The sequence below is a fragment of the Castor canadensis genome, chromosome 1 (genome assembly GCF_047511655.1).
Source record: "Castor canadensis chromosome 1, mCasCan1.hap1v2, whole genome shotgun sequence".
Taxonomy (NCBI): domain Eukaryota; kingdom Metazoa; phylum Chordata; class Mammalia; order Rodentia; family Castoridae; genus Castor; species Castor canadensis.
Window position 1 is genome coordinate 113175625 of NC_133386.1, and position 16133 is coordinate 113191757.

Sequence of the window (16133 nt, forward strand, 5' to 3'; positions counted from 1 at the left end):
AGTTTTGAAGTACTTTTAATGTCATTTGTAGAGTAAGTTTCAAATTTGAAAACAACCACCACCAAAAAATAATATTCCATCTTTCTTTTAGTGTTTATTTTAGGCTTCTTTTGCCCCAAATTATATAGGAAGCAGGGCAAAGTAAAGAAACAATGATCCATCCAATTTTGGGGAGACAACCAAACCTTCACAGTCAAGCTATTGACCTGGGAAGCCCACACATAAGCAAGAGAAATTGTTGTTTTCCTCCCCTCTTCAATAAAAGAATGCTAAGTTATTCTTTGAATGGAAGCAAAATCTTGAACTACATAATGAGCTATAACCCCAAAGAAAAAAATGAAGATGCTTCTTGGAAGGTACAGTTATATGACTAGGTAAACTGGTTCTTACGGACATTTGTGATGTAAAAGTTAAAAATTTGTATACCAAAATACACATAACTTCATAAGATGAAGGAAAAATTTTTTTCATGTGTGTTTTTTTGATTTACAGTTTGTTTAAATCAACCTAATAAAAAATGACATAAACTCAATAGAAAAATGGGGAAAAAATATGAAAAGACAAGTTTCTAGAAAGCAATGCAGTGAGTTATCCAAATGTTTTTTCTCCTTCATTACTGAAAAAACAAATCAAACCTTAATAAGATATGTTTCACTGCTTAGAAAGACAAAAAATTTAAAGCTTGAAGTTATCTTGCCTTAAAGAGTAGAGAAATGTGAACCCTCACATACTGTAGGAAGATAATACTGTAGTAAAATTTTACTACAGGAAAATTTGCCAATATTCATCAAAATATAGAACAAGTATGCTTTCTTTTTTTTTTTGGCAGCACTAGGGTTTGAACTCAGGGCCTTGGGCTTGCTAGGCAGGACTCTACCACTTGAGCCATGCCCCCAACTGCTTAAACATGCTTTCTGAACTAATAAGCTTACTGTAGGTATACACACCCAAATAAAATTTACTGCTAAGTACTTCCTTGGATATATATGAAACAAGTTTCTATGAATGTATGTGTGTGTGTGTGTGTGTGTGTGTGTGTGTGTGTGATCTGCTTGTATCTTCACATATGGAATTGTTTTAAGATTAAAGTAGATACAACTAGAGTTTATCTACAGAGATTAAACACATTTCAGGACATAAAAAAACCTTGAAAGTATTTTTAAATGAATTATGTCTATGTGAAGCTATATGGAAATATGACATGATATAAGTGAAGACATGATATGTACTGGCATACCCAATATGATTCTTTTGTTATAAAATATAGAGACCCATGTACACAGGAAAGAGGGATGTAGAACTATTAAATGTCATCGCTACTGTATGAGAAACTATCAATGAAAAAGCTACAGAGGAAATAGGTTTCTTTACTTTTTTCAATTTGTGTTTTTTGTACCTTTTTACATTTTCTAGCCTAATACATTATTCATTACACTTTCAAAATGCTAACAAGGTTATATGGGCAGGGAACTCATAGTCCAGTTCTTGATTCTTTGTACTTCACTCCATTAAAAATCATAGTAATAATTATTACATTAAAATATGTATATATTCCTCACTCTTTTTTCTTGCATTTTGGGAATCAAAGTTAAATTTCTCTACTAGTTATATAATTAAAGCCTGACAAATAAAGAAAGTTATTTTTTAAGAGCGGATGTATATAAAGACTGCTGGGTTTTGTTTTGTTTTTTTGTGGTACTGGGGCTTGAACTCAGGACCTACCCCTCTGTCACTCCACCAGCCCTTTCTTTGTGATGGGTGTTTTTGAGATAGGGTCTCATGAACTATTTGCCCAGGCTGGCTTCCAACTGCGATCCTCCTGATCTCTGCCTCCTGAGTTCCTAGGATTGTAGGTGTGAGCCAGCCCTGATGTTTACTCTGAGTAAATACCTCTGTCTTCAACTCACATTGTGATGGTATTTTATTTCATAAAAAATTGAACTAAACAAGAAAATATCTCATCTGATATTAATATTAACTATAACATTCATGGTAGCCATAAAGAGTTTTGGGCATCAGAATCATAAAAGCAAATCTCCAAATGGATGCAGATCCTTCCTCAAAGGCCATGCTGGACATGATGTGAGTGTGGCGTGCTGGCATGGACAAGGATGGAGGAGACCGAGTTGATTGGTGTAAACAGTAAGTCCTCCAGGGCTCTTCTCAGTATTGGTCTCATTTTGGCTGGCTCTAACCATCCAATAATGACTACCAGGGTTGAGCACCACTTTCAAGGGTATCAAACAAGCACCAAACTCAGTCTGTGAAAAAAACAAAGAGCTGTCAGGCAAAGGTGCTAAATCAGGTATTTTCAAGACAGACCGAAACATAAGAAGGACATAGAAAACCAGAAGCAAAATAAATTTGACAAGTTAAATACAATGGACAAATTCCTTTAAAGACAAAAATAACCAGCACAAAATGGAAGAGAAATTCTAAATAACCTTGTATCTAGTAAACGAAATGAATGACTAATTAAAACCCAAAGATAATTACCATATACCTATTAGAAGTGCTAATTTCTAAAATCTGACAATAGCAAAAATAGTTTACATGGTAATATGCTAGAACTGGAGACATCAGTGTGAACTTATGTTTAGATTAATGCAGATATAGATGCTTATAGAAATACTGGCAGGTCATGCACTGCTGTGGAAAAGGACGCAATGTCTGAATGAAAAAGAATTATTATCTTTACACCCAGCAAATAAAAATTATATGAATAATTGAAATAGGTCATAGATCAGAAATAAAACTGTTAAGTTTAAAGCTTGTCGAAAAAAAAAAAAAGAGCAAAAATCTTGGTGTCCCTGAAATAGGTAAAGAGTTTTAGACAAAACACAATATGTTAATTTTCATTTCCATGACAAATATCAGAGAGAAACAATTTAAGGGAGGAAAGATTTTTTTGTTTTGTTTTCTGTTTTGCTCACATTCAGTCCATCACAGTGGAGATGATGTGGTAGATCAAACAAAGTAGCTCGCCTTATGTGGCCAGGAAACGAGGAGAAACAATGACTGCTCTAACAGGTTTTTCCTTTGTACCTTTTCATTCTAAGCAGGCTTCCAGCCTATGAGTTGTGCCACCCACATTCAGGGAAGCTCTTGCCCACTTAGTTAATCTTCTGTGAAAATACCCTCACAGAGACACCCAGAGGCATGCCTTACTGATCTGCTTGGCACTTCCCAATCCCATCATATTGACAAGATTAATCATCATACACAGAATGCAAAATTTAAAGTTTAAGATTGATCAGTGTTATTTTTATCAAGTTAAAACTTTTGCTCTTTGAAAAACTTCATTAGGAAAGTGAAAAGGCTAATACAAAATGGGAGAAATATCTGTAATATGTACATCCAATGCAGTACTTCACTAAAAATACACAAAGACATAACGCATCTCAGTAATAAGACAAACAACCTACTTAATAAGTGAGCAAAAATTCTGACTAGAAACCAGAAAAGAACGTATGACAGCAGATAAGTATATGAATGTATTCAATATCATAAGCCATCAGAAAAAGAACTATGATACCACTACATACCCACTGAAATATCTAAAATTTATTGTAATATATTACCTAACCTCAAACCAAGACATTCATTCAACTCTTAGATGTTTGCCCAACAAAAATGAAAACACGCCACCACACCAAAACTTGTATGCAAATGTTCCTGGCAACATTTGTCATGCTTATGATAGTTATAAATTGGAACAGTACCTAAATGTCCGTCAAACATGTGAACAAATAAACTGCATTATGCCCATACAAAGAAATCCTAACCAGAAATAAAAATGCAAACTACTATACATGCATGAATATGGAACACCGAAATCTGCCAAAGCCATTTTAAAAAGGGGAGGGCAAAAAGGGAGAATACTAGAAAGGATGAACCAAACTGGGGTACACTGTACACATATATGGAAATGTCACAACAAAACACCCTGTACAACTAATATATACTAATAAAAATGTTAAAAAAAAAGATGAATCTCAAAATTATGTTGATTGAAAGAAACAAAAGAGCACATTATGTATTCTTTCATTTGTATAAAATTTAGAAAATGTAAATGAATTTAATGACAGAAAATAGACCAGGGGTAGCCTAGTACTAAAGGCAGTGTGTGAGATGGATTTTATAGGGGCTGGAAGAATATTTTTGGAGAGGTTGTGATAAAAATGTTTTTATCTCAGTTTTGGTGATGGTTTCCTGGGTGTATACAGCTTTCACAACTCAGGTAATAGGACTTAGTATAGCTCAGTGGTAGAATTTTTGTCTATCATACACAAGGCCCTGGGTTTTATCCCTAACACTACAAAAACAAACAAACAACTCTCAAGTAGTTATAATTATTAAGTTTTTTTAGTTTATTGTACTAAATTATACTGCAATAAAATCACTATTGCTGTCTAAAGAGTCATTCCCCTGCTACTTTTTAAGTAGAAGTCACAAAAAATTGAGAGAAATGTGTGCTAGAGTCAGAGTGAGGGATGAGAGTCAAAATTGAGAGCTAGCTAATAAATATCAGGAAAATGAAAAGGAGAGAAGGAAATCTTGGATCCTAAATAGGAGACATGGCACTTTACCAGGCCTCACCTGATGACTTCAAAGGTTCTGGCATCCCTGATAGGAGGTGCGATCTTAGGAGTTACATCCTCTGATCCATGCCTCCTCACCTCTTGCCATTCTTCCTGTCCCAGTAACACTGTTGAGACTGAGATTAACACTCACCTTTGACTCTGCCAGCTAAATAGTGAGAAATCATCTGCTAAGTTAATGTCTTGCATAGTGATGTTTGAAAATGAGTTCATGACCTTTTCCTCATCATCTGCACTATATTGGTGACATGTGGGTTGCAGCAGGGTAGTCTGGATACATTTAATGGAACTCACCATGAGAACTCTTCTCATTGTGTCAAGTAGAGGTAGGTTTGGTTAGGGAAGTCTTGGGCTCCCTTGGGTAACCATGAAATGCTTCTTCTAACAGTAAGGACAGACCTACCAAATCACAGGTGAATGCAGATCAGGTCTGTTAAGTTAAGGAAGATCTTGAGTAGAGAAGATGAGCTTTCATCTTTAAATACTTTTGTTTTTCAGCATGGGATTGGCATAAAAACAGATGAAAACTAATAAAACAGAATAGAAAACTCAGAAATAAAACCACACAACTACAGCCATCTAATCTTTGATGAAGGAGCCAAAGACATACATGGAAGAAAAACAGGTTCTTCAACAAATGGTGTTGGAAAAACTGGAAAACTGGTTATCTACATGCAAAACACTGAAACTAACCCCGTATCTCACACCCCATAGAAAAATCAACTCTAAATGGATCAGAGAGCTTCATGTAAGGTTTGAAACATTGAAATTACCACAGGAAAACATAGGGAAAACTAGAAGATATAAGCCTAGGTGATAATTTTCTGATGAGGACTCTAATTGCACAGGAAATAAGTACAAGAACTGAAAAACAGGACTGCATCAAATTAAAAAGTTTCTGCACATCATAAGAAAAAGTTACCAGAGTCAAGACATAACCTACAGAATGGAAGAAATTCTTTGCCATCTATTCACCAGATAAGGGATTATTATCCAGAATAAACAAAGAGATCAAATAAATGGACAAATGAATTGAGCAGACAGTTCTCAGATGAAGAAAAACAAACAGCTAAGAAATACATGAACAAATGTTCAACAACTTTAGCCATAAAGGAAATGCAAATCAAAAGCTACATTAAGGAGCTGAGCACCAGAGGCTCACACCTGTAATCCTAGCTATTCAAAAGGCAGAGATCAGGATAGCAGTTCAAAGCCAGCTCAGGCAAATAGTTTCCAAGACCCTATCTTGAAAAATCCTTCACAAAAATAGGGTTGGTGGAGTGGCTTAAGGTGAAGGCCCTGAGTTAAAAAACAACAACAACAACAAAACTATGTTAAGAGTCCATCTTAGTCCAGGCAGATTGGCAATTGTCAAGGAAACAAACAATGAATGCAGGTCAAGGATGCAGGGAAAAAGGAATCCTTATACACCCTTGGTGGGAACAGAACTTAGTACAATCACTATGGAACTCAGTATAGAGGTCCCTCAAAAAACTCAAAGTAGACTCACCTTGATGACCTACGATACCACCCTTGGGCATATAGCCAAAAGAGTGTAAGTCCATATACAAGAGAGAAGCCTACATACACATGTTTATTCTATTTTCTTCACAATAGCCAAAGTGTGGAATCAGCTGAGGTGGATAAAGAAAAGATAGATAGATGGGTAAATAGATAGATAGATAGGTAGATAGATAGATAGATAGATGATAGAGCATTGCTCAGAAAAATGAAATAATATTTACAGGAAAATGAATAGAACTGGAGATCATCATGCTTAGTGAGATAAGCCAAGCTCAAGAGGTCAAATATCACATGTTCTCACTCATTTGTGGAACTGACACCTAAAATGATGATGATGATGATGACATGAATATATAGTCATGTGGGAGGGGTGAGGGAAAGGGTCCTCAGGATGAAGAAGATGGAAGTACACTACACATATACATATGAAGACAATATAATGAAACCCACCAAACACAGCTTGAAAAAAAGGTTGAAGGGAGAGGGGAATGGAAATATAATGGAGTGGATGAGCATATTCAAGGTCTGCTGTGCACGTATATGGAATCATCATATTGAAATCACCTCATAATATTAATGTATGCAAATTCAAAATAAAATTTTAAAAAGCTTTGCTTTTTATTGTACTATCATTTGGAATTTGACTCACACAAAATCAAAGTGCCTTGAGGACAAATGACTTCTTCTGGGACAACTTCTGACTCCTCCCACTATTGTCCATCATGTGATTCAAAAGAGTAATCGGGTACAAAATAGAGGACTGAGGTGTGCCCTAGGTGACCTTCATACAGCACTGACTCATTTCTTTCAACAACTTGCCTGTCTATAAAGGCATTTTTAAAAGCAGGTTATGTTTAGTGTGTAGCTCTTTAACTTTTCCTGCCCTGTGGGAAATGTTACTATCTTAAGCAATCAAAAATTACACATGTAGTAACTGTTTCACAAAATAATCATCTTGCTCTTCCCCTCCTCTTTCTTCCCTTGGTGCAGGCTGTAGTGATTTGAACTTTGTGCCCAAAAAAGCTATTCTGAATTCTTTACCTCCATTACCTGTGACTGTGATCTTCTTTGGAAATAGTGCCCTTACTGATTTACTAATTAAGAATTTCAAGATGAAGTCATCCTGGGTTTAAAAGGAGCCGTCAATGCATTAACTGGTGTCTGTAAAAGAGTTAAGGATGCATAAAGCCACAGAGAAGAAGGCCACATGAACACAGGCAGAAAGCAGAGTGAGGCAGCTACACTGGGAGTGGGAATACCAGTGATTTCTGGGAGTCACCAATTGCTAGAAAGGTTCTCCCCAGAGCCTTTAGAGAGAGCATTGTCCTGCTGTCTCCTTGATTTGCAACTTCAGGCCTCCAGAACTGTTAGAGAATACATTCCTCCTATTTTAAACCACCCAGATATTTTGTTGTAGCAGCCCTAGGAAAGTAAACACACAGACCAAGCCTGTAAACTCTCCTGAATCGCCAAAAATATTTTAAAAAAACCATATCCCAAAGCTTTGTCAGAGAAACAAGACACTGAAATCAGAATCGAGAATTGGTCATAAGTGTAGCTTAAGGTAAGAGTGAAAGGCTGAATGCTATCATGTAGAGGAAAAAAAAGCTGGCAAAATCGCCAATTGAGGCAACAATTTTGGAAAACAGTCTAGCTGTTATCCTGTAAAGCTGAAGATGTGCACATCCTTTGACAGAATATGGCCACAGCAAAGGAGAGAAATTTGCACGTGTTGACAAGTGCAGAGACCTTTTCAAAATATCATTGTTCCCGATACTCACAAACTGGAAATAATCCAAATGCCCTTCAATGGGATAATGAATATGAAATGTCTGTACACTTACAAATGGACCATTACTCTTCAGTGAATATTCATAAAATGCAGCTACATGCAACAAACTGAATGACTTTTCCAAACATAATGTTGAACCCAAGGCAAGAATATATACATAATGTGATTCTATTTGCATAAAATCCTGAAAACAGTCCTCAGAAGTCAATGATATTATTTTTGTAGATCAATACTTACATAATAAAATTATAAAGCAGAGCAAGAAGTGTGATTACTATAAAAATCAAGACAGTGACTTACTCTAAGAGGGAAGTGCATGGTTTTGATTGGGAAACACTGGGATGTCGGACTTACATTGCATTGGTAGCATTCTTTTTATTAAACTGGGTAGTGCTTTCGTGGACGTTTATATATTTTTTTCTATACCTTCATTATATCCTCTCTCTTATTATGAAATATTTTCAATGTTTTAAGAAATAAGTATTTAAAGAAAAGGTGAAAGATTAAAAACAAGGGAAAAAATTAATAGAAGCTTTAGAAGTAGAAAATATTCTAATCCACCTTGAAGAAATGTGCTGTTTTCTTATGGTTCTTTCACATCATCTTTCCTGCTCTGGTTTCCACCTTGTCAGCTGAATTCTTACTCAGGCATTTTCTACTGAAATCCATGATTCTGGAAAAGAAGATGAAAAAGCTCAACAAATCGTAGTGGCTGCTGGGGGTGAGGGCTATGTGTGGAATTTCGGTTAGCCATCTGAGTTCCCCAGGCTGTTATGTGGTGACTGAGATTCACTGGGGATTGGTGTAGGTGTAGGAATTGACCAGTTAACAGGCAGCACTCTGTCATTGTCAGAGGGCTTTTTACATGGTCTCACCCAAGCCCTGTGAGAAAACCTTTCTACTGCTATTTTACCTGATTGTAGGCTGCAGAAAAGTTAGGGGACTGGCCCAAAGTTACAGATCAGGGAAAGGACAGGACCACCATTGGAAAGCAGGGTTTCTCCCCTGGATTCAGTGACCTTTCTGGAGTTCTGCAATAACCTCACTGATGTCAACTTAGATATGACAAGAGACTCTAGTTCTGAACTCATTTGATACAAATGTACCAAACGCAGGCTGTCATGACATGGGCCAGAAGCCAGCAGGCTCTGAGAAACCATACAGAACACAGACGTGGCTTAAGCTAATCACAGCACATCTGAGGTCGCTTTTCCTTTGTAAGGTTTGTACCTGTGGCATAATCAGAGACAAAGTCAATACCACTTGCTATGGTTTATACTACTTAGCAAAGTCATCTGTTTATCTTCCATGTGGTTGACACCTCATCCCCCCTCCAAATAGTCATCCACTCCTAGACAGACTTCAGCTCCTTACGAACTTGAAGCAATGAATCCCTTAGTAAATCACTTCAGATAAACAGATATAATCAGATCTGTTTGGTTTTTGTGCTGGAGAAAGTGTTCGAACCCTAACTGTTTCACATCACTGCTCACTATGCCAATAAATCAGCCATTTATGATACTGCTTCTGCCAAGAAATCCCCCAGGCCCTGGTGTGGTTTCAGCAGAGGATATATGAAAAGACTGAACAAATATCATTGGGTTATCCTCATTTCTGTCCTCAAAGCTTTTGTAAACTTAGCAGGCTATATTTTATGATCTCCTTAACAAATTGTGGAAATCTGTTGAATCCATTCCCAGTACTGGTAGAGTTAAAAGATAAAAGTTTGCATCACTTAAGTGCTTTGATAAAGTAACTTTGAAGTTAAATATAGGCTAAAATTAAACCAAAATGAAGGTCTCAGTTAACCGAGGGATATATTGATATATTTCTCTTGCTTTTCTTGTTGATTTTTCATACACAGCTGCACCTGAGACACAGGCCAATGAACTATCAATTTTCCCCCAGTGGATGCTTGAAATCATTAAAGACAGAACATCCTCTGTACACTGTAGTTTTTCCTATACATACATACCTATGATAAAGTTTCATTTGTAAACTAGGCACAGCAAAGCATCAAGAGTAACTAATAATACAAGAATAATTATAAAATACACTCTAATAAAAGTTGCATAAATATGGTCTCTTTCTTGAAAGAATCAAGACAAATACTAATATTTTTGGATCATTGTTGAGTGTAGGTAAATGAAATCACAGAAAGAAAACTTTGAGTAAAGGGAATTAGTGTAGTAAAACTTCACTACAGCTATATTATGCTAACCCTGGGCCAATTCATTCCCTATTCAAAGACAGGTCCAGCCACCTGGATATTTCAAAACAGGATTCAGATCACCATCTTCTTCCCCCCATCCACTGTCCCTGACAGTTACCTTGATAACACAATTGTACGATGCCTCAGCACCTAAAATAATCTCTCCAGCATCACCGTTCTTTCATCTGAAATGAAATACAAGAAGAAAACAATTCAGAACATTAGTGTACCACTTTTGAAGAATTAGAAACCTCTATATCTAGACTTCACTTGTTAATGGCACATGCACCACAATAATCACTATTTAAAAACAGCACTTACTTCATTTTTTAAGAATCTGGTAGAGTTTAAGGAAGAGCCTGGTTGCCGTCTTGGGCTAGAATCCAGCAAGGTTTACTTTAGAAAGCAACAGCAGCATTCTTTGCTCAGTGTAATTGGCAAAAAGGACATTAAGCCAGTACATCCATGTGGATGCTAACATATTTCCAGGAGCAATGGTAGTGGTATACTATCCCTGTATTTCTAATATTTTAACTAGAGGCTTGTTTGTTTTTAAATTTACCATGAAAATGCAGTGGATTAGGGAAGGGATCTAGCCTCTTGATCTGTCCTTTGTCACCCTGATGGGATTCTGATCTGTAGAAATGCTCTGTATTGGCGTGATTCTAGACTGTAAGAATTGGGTTATCTTATTTTGCATTTTGTTTACCTAAATGCTGCAGTTCCCTGAAAATGAAATAAAAAATTTTGGCCTTTCTCACTGAAAAAGAAAAAAGAAGAAGAAGAAATTGCTGAAAAACCTGGAACCAATAAACCTCAATTTCCAATCTATGAAATGGAGATAACTACTTTCTTCACTGAGTTGCTGTGGAGGTTTAATGAAATCATATAAAATACTTAACAAGAAGTCAAATACTTAGTAGTTATTCCAGAAAAGTTACAATTAATAATTATATTCACATTGTTTTTCAACTAATATATTAATTTGCATATGAAATTTCAAGATTAATAAGATGGAATAATAGTAAAGATACTACATACCAGAATATTGTGTTGCAGCTTAAAATCATTTTATCTTCCATTATTCCATTTATGGTTCACAGTCACCTTGAGGTCCCATATTTCCATATTTCAGAAGAGAAAACCAAGGTTAATCTCTCTAGGGAATTCATAAAGGAAGAGGAAGAGAAAGTAAGAATATGTTCTTATACTTCTTTTACACATCTATTGTGCCAAAGACACTCTTGAACATACCTGGAAACTGGTTTTAACTATTTTTAATGAATATACCTTTGAACTATATTTTTATAACTTTGATCTTGACCAAATGTTCTTTAAATAGCAGTGCCCTATTCAAAGAAATCACTTTCACTTTCCTTTTTCATCTCTTTCTTTAAAAACTAAATGTTAAAGGTGTAAGTGCAGGAGGATTTCAGATACGCAAAGGTGTGGGTGTGCAGGTGCCTCTGGAGTAACCTGTGTCACAGTCTTTTGGGTATATCCCCAAGAGTGGTATTGCTGGATCAAATGGTAAATCAATGGTTAGCTTTTTAAGTAGCCTCCAAATTTTTTTCGAGAGTGGTTGTACTAGTTTACATTTCCACCAGCAGTGTAAGAGGGTTCCTTTTCCCCTGCATACTCGCCAACACCTGTTGTTGGTGGTGTTGCTGATGATGGCTATTCTAACAGGGGTGAGGTGGAATCTTAGTGTGGTTTTAATTTGCATTTTCATTAAAGGAAAAATTTTTAATCACTTTGTTACTAATCTGTGTGTTATGTTTAATCTGAAAAGCCTACCATGTATCTTTCTTCCTGCTCTCACACATCAATCTGCTCAGATGTCATTTAATTGTAACATTCAGGAGCATGTAACACAACACGCCCATGGATGATCCCAACCAGCCCAGTTTGGAAACAGCTGACTCCTACACCACTAAAACTACTGAGTGGGAAAAATTTGGTGTTTGAGGCTATTCAGTTTGGGTGGAAGTATTCATTCCTCTATGCTTTATCATAAATGTTGCTCATTTCCCTTCTTCTTGCCTGATATCTATAATAAAACTAATGAATACTTACAGAGAAAGGGGTAGTGGAAGACATGTGGTGAAGTTTGTTAACTCTTCCAACAGCATTATGGGTTTTTTTCCCCAAAGGGATTAGTTTGTTTTCCTTTTGAGATAGGGTCTTTCTATGTAGTCCAGGTTGGTCTCAAACTCAGCCTCCCACATGCTAGAATTGCAGGTAAGAGCCACCATGCCTGGTTTAAGCATTATGTTTTAATGTGCAATACATTTAGACCAACATTGCTTAAAGCAAGGGCATCTTTGGCTGTGGGATATTAATCATTTGAAAGTCAGTAAAATATGTCTTTGGGGGAGAGAGGCTTTCCAGCTTCTCAGAATCATGCAAAATTGCATTAACTTCCTATGCCAACTTTTTTCTGTCTTCTTCATAGACTAGCTTGTTTTAATAGAGGAATTAAAATGCATGACACACAATCAGAGTCATGCCTTCTTCTTTTGACCCAAGTACTGGTTTAATATTTCAAGCTTGTGTTACTTTCCTTGTCCTCCCATCTATCACAACCCCAACTTCATAATTGGGGCTCAACAGACACCCAGTGGTCAAATCTTACAAAACTTGAATTGATTTGAGTGTCAGAAATAAGCATCACTCTTTCCCTTTAGAGTAAATTAAATTATATTGTCACCTATGAGGGTATACACTCACATTGTGAAACAGTACCAAGTAAATATTCAGTGACCAGAATTATGTCACAATTTAGGATTGTGAATCAGAATCACACCCCACGGGTCTCAACTCAACTTGGACGCTAATCAGGTTACCCATGGCAGGTTATTTAATATGTCTGGCTCGGTTTTGTTACATGTGAATAGAGATAATAAAATGCCTGACAAGTATGGGTTTGCTACAGGAATGGAATGAGACAATTTCGGTTTAATGCTTAAAACAGTAGATAGCTAAAAATTCAAATGTAACTGCTCATGTCTGTTCTCACTGAGATATCTGGGTGATAGGTGTAAATATCAGGTGACTGACTATAAAGCTAAATTCAAATTATAAATGAAAGTGCCATGAATCAGCTGGACAACTCCCAGACTCTTTGAAACTATGAACTATGAAAAGAAGAAAAAGAGAGGGATCATTTATAAAGAGATTTCTTTGGAAAAAGCCAATGGCTGTAGCTGTTCTAAGTACTTAAAATTCTTCTTAGGATAGGTGGTTGTGTTGAACGGTCCAGTTATCATTTTAAATTTTAAGTGAGAATATTACTTCAACGGGACTTCTTCAGGCCTGGGTCTGAAGAACATTGGGGAAGAGGATCTGACTGCTGTTTCCTTAGCCAGGAAGACTAAATAAGCAAAGATCCAGGGAGTGCCTGGGTAACAGAGCAGGAGGTTGCTGTTGGGTTAGGAGCAGCTTGCAGAGTCAATATTTGTAAGGGCAAAGGATGCATAATGATGAGTCTTCGGGAGAGTGAAAGTGAGCTGGTACTAGTACTGTCAGCTCTAAGTTGCCAGAGAAGGGTGGACAGTTCTAGTCACTGAAGATGGAGGGGTCTCACTTTTATCATGATAAAAGCGAGAGCACACAAGGGAGGGGTGAGGATAGGTAAGACACCTAAAAAATTAGCTAGCATTTGCTGCCCTTAACTCAGAGAAACTAAAGCAGATACCTTAAAAGCAACTGAGGCCAATAGGAAAAGGGGACCAGGAACTAGAGAAAAGGTTAGATCAAAAGGAATTAACCGAGAAGGTAACACCCACGCACAGGAAATCAATGTGAGTCAATGCCCTGTATAGCTATCCTTATCTCAACCAGCAAAAACCTTTGTTCCTTCCTATTATGGCTTATACTCTCTCTACAACATAATTAGAAATAAGGGCAAAATAGTTACTGCTGGGTATTGAGGGGGGGAGAGGGAGGGGGTGGAGTGGGTGGTAAGGGAGGGGGTGGAGTGGGTGGTAAGGGAGGGGGTGGGGGCAGGGGGGAGAAATGACCCAAGCCTTGTATGCACATATGAATAATAAAAGAAAAAAAAAAGACGGAGGGGAGTGTCATTGTGTTATAAGAAGCACACCCAACCACCTAACATAGACTAGCAATCAATTGTACAAGAGGGAAGGTCCACTAGCCTCTGCAGTAAGATTGGGGAAGAATCAAAAAAGTGTTCCAAACTGTTGAAACTACTCCAGGAATGGGTGTGGGGGATAAAGGAGAATGATGGAGGGGTGAATTCAAGTATGATATATGTGATATACTGTAAGAACTTTTGTAAATGCCACAATGTACCCCCACCCAGAACAACAATAAAAAATTTAAAAAGAAAGTGTTCCAGAGAGAAACGGCCACCTTTGTCAATATCTGCCAGGTACGAGAGATATTCAAGGAAGACCTTTCCTATTCTCTTGTCAGAATTGTTCTGACAAGAACAATTGTTCTGACCTCAAAGGATCAGACTGGCTTATAAATTGGTTGGTTGTATTAGTGCTCTCCAGGGAAACAAACTAACAGTGTGTGTGTGTGTGTGTGTGTGTGTGTGTGTGTGTGTGTGTGTGTGTGTGTGTGTGTGTGTGTGTGTGTGTGTGTAAATATATGTGTGTAAAGAAAGACAGAGAAAGAGATTTATTTTAAGAAATTGACTCATATGATGAGGCTGACATTCTAAAATCTTCAGGTGGATTGCCAAGCTGAGACTCAGTGAAGAGGCTACACTGAGTCCAAAAACAGTCTTCCTTTTGGCTTAGATCCATCTTTATTCTCTTAAGGCCTTCAACTGATCGGATGAGGCTGACCAAATTATGGAGGACAATATAATATAATATAAATCTAGTGATTTAAGTGAAAATCACATCTAAACAATACTTTCAGAGAATTATCTAAAATCATACTGGCCAAATAATTGGATTGTATGACCTCTCCAAGTTAACAAATAAATTGAACCATCACAGATAGGGTGCAGGAAAGAGGATATAGGCCAAGAGATGAAAGAGTAAAGCCAAACACTGCTTTTTCACTTTGGGTATACAGTCTTGGGAAAGCAAAGCAAGGAATTAAGTGTTATATTACATGATGAGTTTGATTTATTATGTGCTGGATATTCTAGTTTTCCACAAGAAAGTATATGTATAATGGAAAGTGAATGTAGGCCACCAGAAAAAACATGATCCAGCATGATTAGGGTAAGATACCAACATTTTTATAAAGAGTAATGCAATACCAAAAAGAGCAAAACAGAACAAGTGTTTTGATTGTTCCCTAAAATCACACGAATCATACCAGTTGCAAGCACATAATAAATATTTGCTACTATTGCTACATTTCCATATAATAATTTATTATAAGTATTAATAAAGCATATTTTTTATAATATGCATCTCATTGAAGTACTTAATAGAGGGGAAAACAATTATTTAAATGTATTTATTTATTTTATAAATCAATAGTTAAATGTCAAAGGTTGTCTGTGCTTTGCTTCAGTGTTTCATATAAATATGTCCCCTGAACTTTATTCTGTGATGGGGTATCTAAACTTTAAAATTTAGACATAGTCATAAGAGTTGGTCACCAGTCGTTCTCTCCTGTAATCCTAGCTACCTGAGAAACTGAGGTCTGGAGGATCATGGTTCCAAGTCAGCCTGGGCAAATAGTTCATGAGACCCCCATCTCCAAAATAGCCAGAGCAAAATAGACTGGAGGTGTGTCTCCAGGGGTAGAGCACCTGCTTTGTAAGCACAGAGTCTTGAGCTCAAACCCCAGTCCCATGAAAATAAATAAATAAATAAACACAGTAATGCTAAAGTTATCATTGTCTATAGCCTGGGGCACTATTGACTCTTTGATAAACAATGAGCTTGCTTAATTAAAGTAGAAAGGTATAATTAATAAATTTTCTTTCTGTTCTATTTTCTCCTTTCCCCTCATTCTATTTCTGGCTCAGGTATATTCACAATATACCTGCCTGCTCTGCTACTCTGGATCC

At 36.8% G+C, this 16133-nt stretch overlaps 1 long non-coding RNA gene across 1 annotated transcript; it reads right to left on the reverse strand.

Annotated features, from left to right (window-relative positions):
• Positions 1–1019: 1019 nt before the first annotated feature.
• On the reverse strand, positions 1020–10416 carry LOC141413977 (uncharacterized). The gene is made up of 3 exons (XR_012439144.1): positions 10248–10416; positions 8479–8590; positions 1020–2261 (listed from the first exon to the last, which is right to left on the reverse strand). It is a non-coding gene; the product is annotated as an uncharacterized lncRNA (long non-coding RNA).
• Between the last annotated feature and the right edge of the window lie 5717 nt (positions 10417–16133).